This window comes from Emydura macquarii, unplaced genomic scaffold, assembly GCF_026122565.2.
Source record: "Emydura macquarii macquarii isolate MOO-44397 ecotype Brisbane River unplaced genomic scaffold, CSIRO-AGI_Emac_v2 contig_2890, whole genome shotgun sequence".
Classification (NCBI taxonomy): domain Eukaryota; kingdom Metazoa; phylum Chordata; order Testudines; family Chelidae; genus Emydura; species Emydura macquarii.
Window position 1 is genome coordinate 4260826 of NW_027133027.1, and position 11824 is coordinate 4272649.

General features: G+C 40.1%; 1 protein-coding gene across 6 annotated transcripts in view; it reads left to right on the forward strand.

Annotated features, from left to right (window-relative positions):
• ATXN1 (ataxin 1) overlaps window positions 1–11824 on the forward strand; it is a 275271-nt gene that overhangs the window by 138026 nt on the left and 125421 nt on the right. The window lies entirely within an intron of this gene.

Below are 11824 nucleotides of genomic sequence, written 5' to 3' on the forward strand. Positions count from 1 at the left end.
ACTGAGTGAAGAGTGGATGGGACTTCCTTTGACATTTACTACTCCTTACTGCCTCTATAGGGTGCCATTCACGAACATTGGAGGGCACTCTCTTCCTGGGGCCAAACACTCCTATGACTCTCTCAGCCAGAGAAATGGGAAGCTGGGGCTGGATATGAAAAAAAGATCAGCCTAAGCTGGAACCTGGAAGTTGTCTAGCCAAAACTTTGGTGATTCTCACAATATAAATTCGGGTGAACACTTTCCCAGTGATTCACATTGGAATTATGGCCTGAACAATAAGTCATGTCTGCACACCTCCAAAGTGGGGGAGTGCTTGGAAGCTACATCTAATTTTTAAGGTGTGAGCCTTTCTCTGATTTCAGCCTGGGTCTCCCATGTGGCATGTGAATTGGTTATTTTCCATTTCCCAAAATATTTAGCAATAAATATATATTGGTTGAATTCTTTTTATCTTTCCTACCTTTTTGGACAATTATACATTAATATATTATCAGTCTCCTTGAAACTGACCTTTCTTTCTCCATCAAACTGATCTAATCTTCTTTAAGGTTTTATTTTCAAAAGCAAATGGAAGTAGGTGTACTTTTCCCCATGCTTATAAGTGTGAAAAGAATATGACTCCTAGCCATCTTAAAACGAGACCCTGTTAAGTGCTGGGTGCTCCCTGCAAGGTGCTCTGCTCCCATGGATCCAATTGTCATTGAGCATCGTGCAGAATTGAGTCCTGTGAGAGAGAAGGTGAGGTGACATATTGGCTTGTCAGTAAAACAAATCTTTATGGGAATATCAGGGGTAGTGCTCTAAGTTGAGTTCTCAGAGGCATTGAGCGCCACCTGTGAGGTGCTGACTGCTCTCAACTTCCTTGGAAGTAAATGGAAGTGGGGGGTGTTCAAAACCTGGCAGAATCAGGCTTTCTTTTTGGAATGGATGTAGCAGGCATGGAGAGTCAGCTTAGTCCATTACCTTAGCCATGTAGCACAAGGGGCGTCTCAAACTCATTCTGAAATACAGTTAATGCAGGATGGCATGGAGCCGGGGTTTCTGTGTGTTGAGGCCACAAGATTACTGATTTGTTTTAATGTTGCTTGCTGGTTGTATTTTTTTTTTTTTTAATCTGAGATAAGAGCATCATTATTTTTAGCTTATAACAAAGAAAAACACATTTTCTCTTAAATGTCTTGATATAAAGTAATTTGAACTAAATTTCTGCACAAATTTCTAAGAGATTGGCTGTCAAGTGTAATAATAATAATAATAAAAAAAAGCTGCACTTTCTTAGGGACCCAACAAGACTCTGCAAATTTAGATTTATTCTCAGCCTGAAATGTGGTTGAAGATGTCAATTTTTAAACAGCACTTTGAGCAGCAGTTAGCTTAAAAGTGTAGCAATTCAAAGCACACAGGGAATGATTTTGAAGTGTAGTCTTGAAACACAGGGAAGAAAGTTGACAGATTCACTACAATTAGAAATGAGGCAGGCGCTACTCCCACCTTTGAAAACTTTCCCATCTAACTGCATCTTCTGCTGGCCTAGAAAACCTCAAGCAAAACTCTGAATGGTAACTTAACATACTTGTACTCAATTTCATGAAAAGACTGAGCAGGGAGAGCTGCCAAGTCTGTCTGTGTTGGAATTATCGTTATAGAAAGTTTCATGGGAGGGTTTTTTTTTGTTTTTTTTAAATATACTTTCGTTTTTTAAAAAGAAAGCTGCTTTTTGTGAGGCAAAATGAGGTTTATTTTTTTTCACAAGGCCTGTTTTGTTAGGAAACCACTCCTTTCTCCTTTTGCTTTCAGACTGACTGTCAATTGCCTCTTAGTTGATGACATTTTCCATGAATTGCCACATTCTACCTGGATTGTTACAACTTCACGCTGCTTATTGTAGGCGGGACCTCCGCCTGCACCTCATGCTGGTGGCACTGGCAGCCATTAAATGAAGGACATCATGTAGTTGGGGAGGCTCTGATTGTTTTCCATCTGACAAAAGTCCTCAAATGTGCTGGAACAGAATATTCAAGGGGTTGGCTTCCAGGGAGGGTGCACTGCATTGCTGTGTTGCGTGAAGCTGCTCTGTTTTTATATTCTTCTATGAGATTTTGTATAAGAAGGCATGCTAATTGCATTCATTGTTTGGTGGTATAGGTAGAAGGCCCAATGACATTAACTACCTATAAAGTGCAGTGAGCCCTTCAAAAAACACAGACTTGCGTCTCTTGTCTTATTGCAGTTGTATAATAGAGTTTATAAATACAGAAGGTTTGGATGGATTTGTACATTTTCTGGACATCCTTGAAAGCGGTTTGATATTGACAGGCACTCCAAGAATCTCTTAGGCTTTGGCCATTCTAGTGTGCGTCCAAACATGTTTTGCAGCCACTTCATCCCCGTCACAAACCGTGTTCAGAAACCAAACTGAAACCCTCCTGCCAGTGAGAGTAGAGGTTGGAATCACACATACGGTTTTGGCTCAGCAGATTGCTCGTAAGCCCCATCTATACAGCTATAGTCTTGTCTTCACTTCAACTTAAGTGGTGCTTCAGATGCAAGCTAGCTGGCCTGCCGGATGTGGATGGGTTGAAGCTTGTGTGCTGCTGCTGACATTGGAGCTGGTAAATGCAGTGGGGACGCAGCTACTTTATGTTGCTAATTCAGTTACTTTGGGAAGCTCTCATGCCATTTCACTGTGTGGTTGCTCTCACTTACGTGTACTAGGCTAACTGGAAGGGAGTTAACTGCTGTAAAGACAAGAACAAGAACAGTCAAGCCAGGGTATTTGGTTACAGTGAATTGACCCTGATCCAACTTTAAAAGTTTAATATTATTGGTAGAACAAAACGGTGTCCCTTTAACTGCCTTAAACAGCTAGAGTGTCTGTCTAAAAGTCTGTCTAAAAAGTTTTACCCACCTAATTATGTCAGGTGGGGGTATGATTTTTTTGCCAACATAATTATAGCAGCAAAAACCCTAGTGTGGAAGCAGTTATGTTAGTGCCTCGTGCCAGTATAGCTTATTTTGGTTCCTGAACTGGAATGAGCTCTACCTTTATAAGCACTCTTACGCCAGTGTTACTGCATCCTCACTAGGGCGGGGAGTTCCGCTTTCACTATGCTGCTACCACTACAGTTAAAGGGGCAAAACTTTTAGGTGTAGATCAGTCCCTGCAGCTTCATCTTAGTTAACAGGCACAACTTGGTCCCACTTGCACTACAACTTTTCACTAGGTTATAACAAAATTAGGGGATAACTGTGTTGTAAGCGGGCCTCTTATGCAGTTATAATATACTTTCGGTTGAGGGCCCAAGGAAGTGTTGTCACGCTGAACCACAGCACCATTCTAGCTACAACGGTGTTTGAAAGCAGCTGTCACTAGCAAGGTTTTGTTATCCGTTTTGGGAAGTTCTCATTCTAAAGCCACTGGACCAGATTCTCCCCTGCATCTCTGCTTGGTGCAACGGAATGGGGGGAGGGAGAACATCAGGGAGCTGATTATGACTCTGTGATCCAGTGAGTCAGTTTACTCCATTCCCTTGGACCTCACCTCAGGTCTGCTCTGACTTACGCCACTGATGTGTAGTCTTTATGCCAGTGGAGTATAACAAAGCTCTGTCACACGCCTCCCAGCCCCCTAAGCAGTGAAAAGGGCTGGAAGCAAAAACAAGAATTTAGCTTATTACTTTTTAAAATATAACTGAATGACAAGGTTTAGGAAGGGCAGCGTAGAACCAGGAGAGATTGGAACTCCTCTCTTCTAATCCCACCTCTCACTTTATGGTTTTGGGTAAGTCAATTATCCTCTCTCCAGTGTACGCTTCCTCCCCCCCGTGGGATAATGGAGAGGATTAATTTACTTAATTTGCCTTACAGGGGATGTTGAGGATTGAATAGTCAGTTAATGTTTTTACAGTGTTTGTAATATGCAAAGTGCTGTATGAGTGCTAAGTATTACTGCTATTTAATTTCATTGAGGGTTAAACCTTGGTGATGTGCCCACAGGAATATTCTCTGGCTATGAACTAAAAAGTGACCAGCAGCAAGTTTGCTTGGCAGCGAGTAATGAGCAAAACAGGAGCTAACTTTATTGCAATCCTATATCCTTTCTAACTTTTATCACTGCAGATTTCTCACGCAAGCACAGGCAATCAATCAACATATCAAGTTTGGATTGTGTATTTTAATATGCTTAAATTTCACTACATAAAAAGGCAAATCCAGTTTAATGAAATGAAACTCAAATCACAGGAGAATACAGCACTATTTTAAAGGGAGAGAGAAAGGGAGGGTTCTTTGGATTCTGAAAATTATTAAAAAGTACAGTCTTCCTAAAGGGAACGTTAAATATTTAAGTAGATGATTTTTTCAGTGGGGGCAGATTGTCAACTGTTTGTGGAAAGTTGTATGCACAATTCAGGTTATTGTTAATGAGGGTTGCACATTGCCAGCACAGCAGATTAAAACCCCAAGGGGAATCACTTGAATCAGGCTTGATACCCTAGGCAGCCGGGGGTGGGAAAAGTGCAGTGTAAGTATGTGGGTTGGGTTTTTTTTTCTGAATATGCAGTATGAGTCAGTGCCAGACTCTGAAGTGTTAGGTTTGTTAGGATGGCTGAACATTGAAGAGGTCTTTCTCAGTTTAGTCTAATTTTGCATGAAACATGGGGATTTCCAGTAGTGGGGTTATTCTAAATGTGATCACACTCAGCTGCTTCCAGGATCCGCCTATGGGGTACTTGCACATCTCTTATGCCTTTTATTATTGCCTGTTCATCTTCAAAGCTTTTGTTCTGACTAGTGCTGTAGACAAGAGCACATCTGAAAAAAGAACCTTAAGATAACAAGGGGCGATTTCTAATTTTGGTTGGACATATTCCTGGAGGTTTCATCACATGACCTAATCTTTAATTAAAAGATTAATCTGGAGACTCCAGGACAATCCCGGAGGGTTGGCAACCGTATGGGCATTGTACCCTTGCTAAATGAGAGCAGATAGTTGCCATACACAAATGCATTTACCCAGGAGTGCTTTTTGAGAAATTTAACTTTATGGTCTCTGAAGACTTGATCCAAACTCATTGAAGTCGTTAAGAGTTTTTCCAGGAAAGTTAATGAGCTTTAGATGAGGCCAAATTCTACATTCTGTACACATATCCCATTGCATTTAAGGGCATGATTTAGCCCTTGGTTTTCTTTTGGGCTTATTCCTTCCCAAATCTGAGAATTGTCATGAGTACTTATTCAAACACAGAGTGACTCTCTTGGCCCCTGAGCCAACAACAGATTCAGCCGAAGATAAGTAGTATTTCTGAAAATAAAAACCTGTGTAAGGAAATGAAGGATAGATAGCATTGATGCTAGTAATACTGTAATACAGTACATGATATTTACAGTAATAATTTTAAATGTTTGTATTGAAATTTTGTTGTATAATCTGAGGAACAAATCGTAGCCCCTTTTGAAATCAATGGCAAACTCCCATTTATTTAAGTGAGGCTTGTGTTCGTCCCTAAATCTTGTAAAGCATTAACCATTCTTTCTTTTTTAGTGCTGCGGTCAGCTTTAATGTGATGTTCTTTTTTTGGCACTATTAACTATTGTTGTTGTTGTTATTGCAGAGGACCTGTAGGGGAGGACTACTGAAATCTGTATTAAAAATAGCATTTTCATATCCTCCCACTCACTGTACTTAGTGCACAGATTGCCTTTTATAAATGCAGACTTTCTGCCTGGCTAGATAAAAGAAGCTGTCACTTCATTTCCATAACGAAGTCATTCCCAGGAGAATTTCATTGTTTTAGCAATAGAATTTTTGTATAAAGTCTTTTATTTTGTCTGAGAAAGGTAACAGAAGTGAACTTTTGAGTGCTTATTCTACAAAACAGTTACGGAAAGTGCAATGCTCTCTTCTTGATGTGTGGGGATTTGTACGTGTGAATGCCCTACACTCCAAAATGAGAATAAATCCCTAAAATTGAAAGAACGAAAGAGCAAAAATCATGTTCCTTGTTTAGAAAAGCATCATGCAGCTTCTGCTCATGCTTATTAGCACTGATTCATGAAAACACTTATGCATGTGCTTAAGTCAGTCTTTATTCTGGAAAACACTCAAGTATGTTCTTACGTGTCCTTGACTAGGGGTGATTTCTTGAATTGGGGCAATTGATTTATATAGTTATAATGCCATACTTATGTTGTAAGTTCTACTTGGATTTTAAACTCTTTGGGACAGGGTCTGTCTTTTTGTTCTTTGTTTGTATACCTCCTACCACAAAAAGTCCTGGTCCATGACTAAGGCTTCTAGGCATTATTGCAATACAAATAATAATAATTAAAAGAAATGACTCTTGGACATCTCTTATTTCTGTCCCAAAGTTGTACGTGTCTCACACAAATTTGTTATCCTTTTTATTGTAAAAATATTATTTACATGAGAAGTAAAAAAATATGAAACTAGTATTCTAGAATATGTTACAGTAAGAGAAATAATCACACAGAACCTTAAGTTTTCTGTATTAATAATTTTTTGTATCCCTCGTTTTGCGTATTTTTAGGATTGAACATTTGATTAGTCAAAAAATAACTGGTCAGTTGACCAGTCAAATATTATGAAATAACGTGGAAAAGTTCCAGTATTTTAAAGTGCTAATTTATTAGAACAATAACAAAAAAGCCTTAATTAGTTACTTATGCCTAATTATTGAAAAAATCAAGTTAGTTAACTGCAGAGTTATTTTAAATCAGAGAAATGCAAAACACAATGAAATTAAGTTCTAAAAGATGAAATGGCACCATGATGAATCAAAAAGGTAGGCCACAGCCTACCTCAGAGCATTCTTGCTTGAATATTTGACAGCATTTGACCATGGTCAAATAATAAGCCATGAGTTGACTGGTCAATTGACAAATATTTGACCGGTTAGTTAGCTGGCTTGCCAAGCCTAGCCACACATAGCATGCCACTTTCATACACTGATCGATCGAGAGGTATGTATCATGCTTCAGTAATAAATTACAACAGGATACACCTGTTGGCATATGAGTATATAAATGATAAATAATAATAGGACAATAGGGGAAAACAAGTACTCCTTCCATTGACAACATAATTGTTATAGGTTGAACATGACTGCAGATAACATTTACAAATAATTTTTTATTAAAGCAATTTAGTGACTTCAGAAATTATTATTATTTATAGAGTTGTTTGTGAAATCAGGATGCGAAATCATGACTCACCCAATGGCAAATGTGTGTGCTCTGATATGACTCACACTGGCATTTGTCTCAAGTGTGGCAATTGGTTTAACTCTTTGCTTGGGCAGAGCCCATAATGAATGAAGTGGCTGAGATCCCTTGTTGCATATTTACTACTGCACCACATGGGTAAATTGCAGAGTCCAGTTGTAGAGTATTTACACACACACACACACACACACAGAGTAATGCATATTTACTACTGCATGACACGGTAAATTGCAGAGTCAGCTGTAAAGTATTTACACACACACACACACAAGAAATGCTTCACTTTTAAATACTAGATTCATAGAAAGAAAAACATAATTACACTTCTGGCTTTTGTACCACATTAAGCAACCCACATCAAAAGGTGTTTGCCGTTAATGTTTCAACAGGTAATCTCTGGATTTAAAGCAAAGTGGTGTTCCTGTTATGTTCAGTGTTGAAACCATTAAAATCTTCGCTTGTAAGCAAGTATAGTTTTATTAATTCTGAAAAAAGTGGTCAATAGTGCCTTTGTTTTACAGCACACTCATTCAGGTTGTATCAGAATTGCAATAGCTACAGTGGAAGTAGGGAGAGATTAAAGTGTGGGATTGCATTTTTTATTTTTTGGTTGGTTGGTATGGTAGAAGAGGATTGTGAATGGACATCAGCTGGACTGATGATACTGGTACTATTAACTTATGGGAATAACAGCTTTGTGGTTCGAGGGACCCATCCACTTTTTAGGAGTCGCACATTTACAGGAGTTCTAAGTCCATACGTAGTCTATGAGAAAATGTCTGCGTGCTTAATAAAGACCTAGCTTTTGAATTGCTTATCATCCATAAAAAAACTACAAGTCTGCTATAGCTGTTCAAATATGCAGTAGGCTCATTGTCTCAGCTCACGGTTGCACCCATATTTTTGCATAATAGATTTCACAAAAGAAAAAAAAAATCTTTGTCATATCGCAGAAGCTTCCAGAGTTATTTTTATTGCTGCTATCTGTTCTGCATTATCAGCTATCAACCTGAATTGCTACCGAGCATTTGCATTCCTTTTCTAATTCATTTTGCTCAGTAGACCTGTGGGGATGACTGTGTTAAAAACATGCATGGAATAAAGTAGTTTTTATTGAAAACTTGTGTGAGAGGCTGAAAAAACATGACATACAAAAGGAAGTGCAAATCTCCTGGAGGTCCCTTCTCATGAGTAACTTGTGCTATAACATCTATGCAAAATTGGCTAACTGTTAATGGATAGGTTGAAAGGCTACTTATTGGGTGTTCATAGAAAGTGTATGTGTGTGTAACTTATATATGCTATATGGTGTGTGTAATGTATATTAACACTGGACATACTTGGATGGTATCTCTGCCCTCCCACCCTTTGTATGTTGTCTGTCATAGGCTTACGATTTTGTCATGCAGATTTTTAGTCAATTTCATGGCAGAGATGTGGGGGAAAAACATAGTCACAGAAGGGGTCATGGTCGGGAAGTGTGGGGAGAGATTGGAGCATAAGCACCCCAATGCACTCACCCTACAGTGGCCGTTCTTTTTCTGCAGTGCTGAGCCTAGCTTTCCGCTCTGGGCATTGCAACCCTGTGCACGAGGTTGCAATGCCAGTCAATTTTGGTCTGTCTGCCCTGTCTTCATCTGCAGAGCGGCAGATGCATTAGTAGCATTGCAACCCTGTGCACTAGTTTGTAGCACCAATCAAATTTGGCCCATCTGTCCTTCTGTCTCCATCTATGGAGGGTTGGTCATGCGAAACCTGAATGGCGCTGCAGCCATGTGGGCCAGGTCACAACACCAATCAACTTTGGCCTATCCAGCTCTCCACAGTTGGTGACTCTATTCAAATTTATTATTACTGTGAACACTGCGACCTCTACGCCAAAACCATAGCCTTTATTACAAATAATAATACTATTTATTATTTGAATAACGGTCGTGCCTAGAATTAGGGTCCTACTGTGCTAGGCGCTGTACAGACACAGAGTATGAGACAGTCCTTGTCCTGAAGAACTTACAACCTAAATAAACAAAGAGTCAAATATTAATCGACAGAGGACATGCAAACAAAATGTTAAAAGGTACAAAACATGGCAGCTATTTGTTTTGTTTGGTGTTATAGTTCCTCCAAACTATCCTCCTCTTGCCCTGCCCTCTGAACAGGGGCCCCAGTCTGATCTGTGTCATCATTATTGACCAAAGAGGTCTGCTTTCAATGTGACACCACCAGAGAGGGCACTTCCTTCCTGTGACAAAACGAGGCATTAGAATGTCCTTGTCTTGTTTTTTACATGCGTGATAAATATGCACTGAGACTGTATCTCTAGGGCCACCAAGTGCAGGCAGACGCAATAGTTGGATTAGACGCTCAAGTGATAACCTCTGCCCCAGGTTATTTGTGATGAGATTCGTTACTTTTAAAATACAGTGTGTGCAATTGGCTACGAATGACCTTCTCTTTCTCCCACTGACTATGATGTTTAGAGCAATGGTAATGCCTGGCTGCTGCCGCCCAATCCTTGCAGTGGACCAGGTTCTCATCTCATTTACCACCAGACTTCAGTCACTGCCCTGTCACCAGTGGACTTACTCCAAACTCTGCCCAGAACGAATGAGAGCAGCCCTTCGTTGGTTGTTACGGAGCATGAGTGGCCCTTATGTGATTGTGTGGGGAGGTGGTAGAGTATAGCAGGAGATCCCCGTGCTCTTGCACTCTCCCACCACCAGCCATGCGTCATCATGATCCCACTGTATGTTTGAATGATTGGAGATGGCGTGTACAGTTGGTGTGTACAGTGTGAACAGGCTGCCACCAACTAAAGGATGATCACTCCACTATTTGGGACAGGATTGTGTCTTCCTGAGGCATAATCCTTGCCTACATACTCTCAAGGCAATTTGCACCATCTAACCCGCAAGCCTTTAACCATAAAAAGGTGAAAACATTCAGAAGCAAATGCAATTAGCTTCATAGAGACAGACACGAAGCAGGCGTCTGTAACAAATGCCACAGACGTTGTAGTATTCCTGCATAGTGAACATCCATAACTCTCTTTTTTCCTGTGATCAGCAGCCTTTGTGCAGGTGACTTTTAGCCCTGGTTAAATTAAACAATATTAGGACCCAAACCCACGGCCCATGGAGGTCAATGGAAAGACTCCCCCAGTGACTACAGCGAGCTTCAGATCTCATGTGTGGTTTGCTGGTGTGGGCACCCTGGGAGAAAAAGACATAACCTGAAATTACATTCAAAATGCAACTGAACAAAACCAGTAGAAACTTCTTTTGGTGTATGAAGTAGAAATGGAATCAGGTTCCATATTACTGCACAGCCAGAAGGGCCCTTTACGGTCTGGATCGGTGTTTGATGTACATTCTGTACTGTTCAGGCATCCAACAAAGTGGGTTTCTTCCCATGAAAGCTTATGCCCAAATAAATTTGTTAGTCTTTAAGGTGCCACAGGACGCTGCCTGTTATTCTATACTGGAATCCCTCTCCATACCAGGCACTTGTTAAATGTGAAGTGTAGGTTTGACTTATTATAAAGGGGATATTTACATAATTTAAATCTGGATTTGCATTTAGATTTCAAACACCACTGAGATTTGGAGCTGTTCAGGTCTGGGACTGGGGCCCATCTCTTGTGTGGCGTTTGGGACCTGCGGAAAGAAGAAATTCTAAATTCTTGTTAAAATCAATGGGAGCTGTTTAATTTTTGCAGAAATGTTAACTATTCCTTTGTAGTAGCTCTTTTGAGTCAGTTTTCAGGTCCACGTTCTGGATTAAAGATCAGTAAGAAGTACTATAATTTGATTGTCCATCTGTCTGCCTAACTGCCTATCAATATTTATAATATGCCAATCAGCACGGTATCTGGATGCATGAAATGTGAACTATTTAAAGACGCATTTCAAAGAGGCATGAACAATTTTGTAGCAGAAAATGAAACTAGGAAGAGCTAGGTAGACTCATGATCAGAAGTAAATGGGCACCTAAATCCTTAATAGATGGAAGGAGTGCTCAGATCAGCCCCTGCTGACCACTAAGCATATTTTCAGTGTTCTCTTTGGGGTTCAGGTTGGACTGCAGCCTGGTGGTTTTGCTGGACCCTGATAAAAAGTTTGAGCCTTGCCCCAGTTCTTCTTGAGGAGTGCAAAGTGGCTGTTAGCCCAGCAGAAACTACTAACAAATACATGCATGTCTGTCGTACAATCTTCCCCTTGTATTCTGTGTACATAATTTACACTTGGAAAAGGGATTTGACATGACCTGGGGTGAATCTCTAGTTTGGCACTTAAAATGGCATTTTTTCATATTCCCTAAATCCTTTTATGCAAGTTCCTTAACCTCAAGAATGCATCTCAAGGGTACTGTAGGTCAGAAAAGTTAGTCAGAGTTGGCCTGAGAAAAGATGTTCCTGGCTCAGGTCACAAGTAAAAAGAAAAAAAAAAATCCAAAAATTCAGGTGTAGAAAACACATATTAGGGCAGAAGTACAGTTTTGGTGTGGGCTTGTTTTTGGTTTTAATACTCCTTAAATGCTGCTGCACTGGGGCACTTTAGAGTATGTGCGTGCGCGTGTG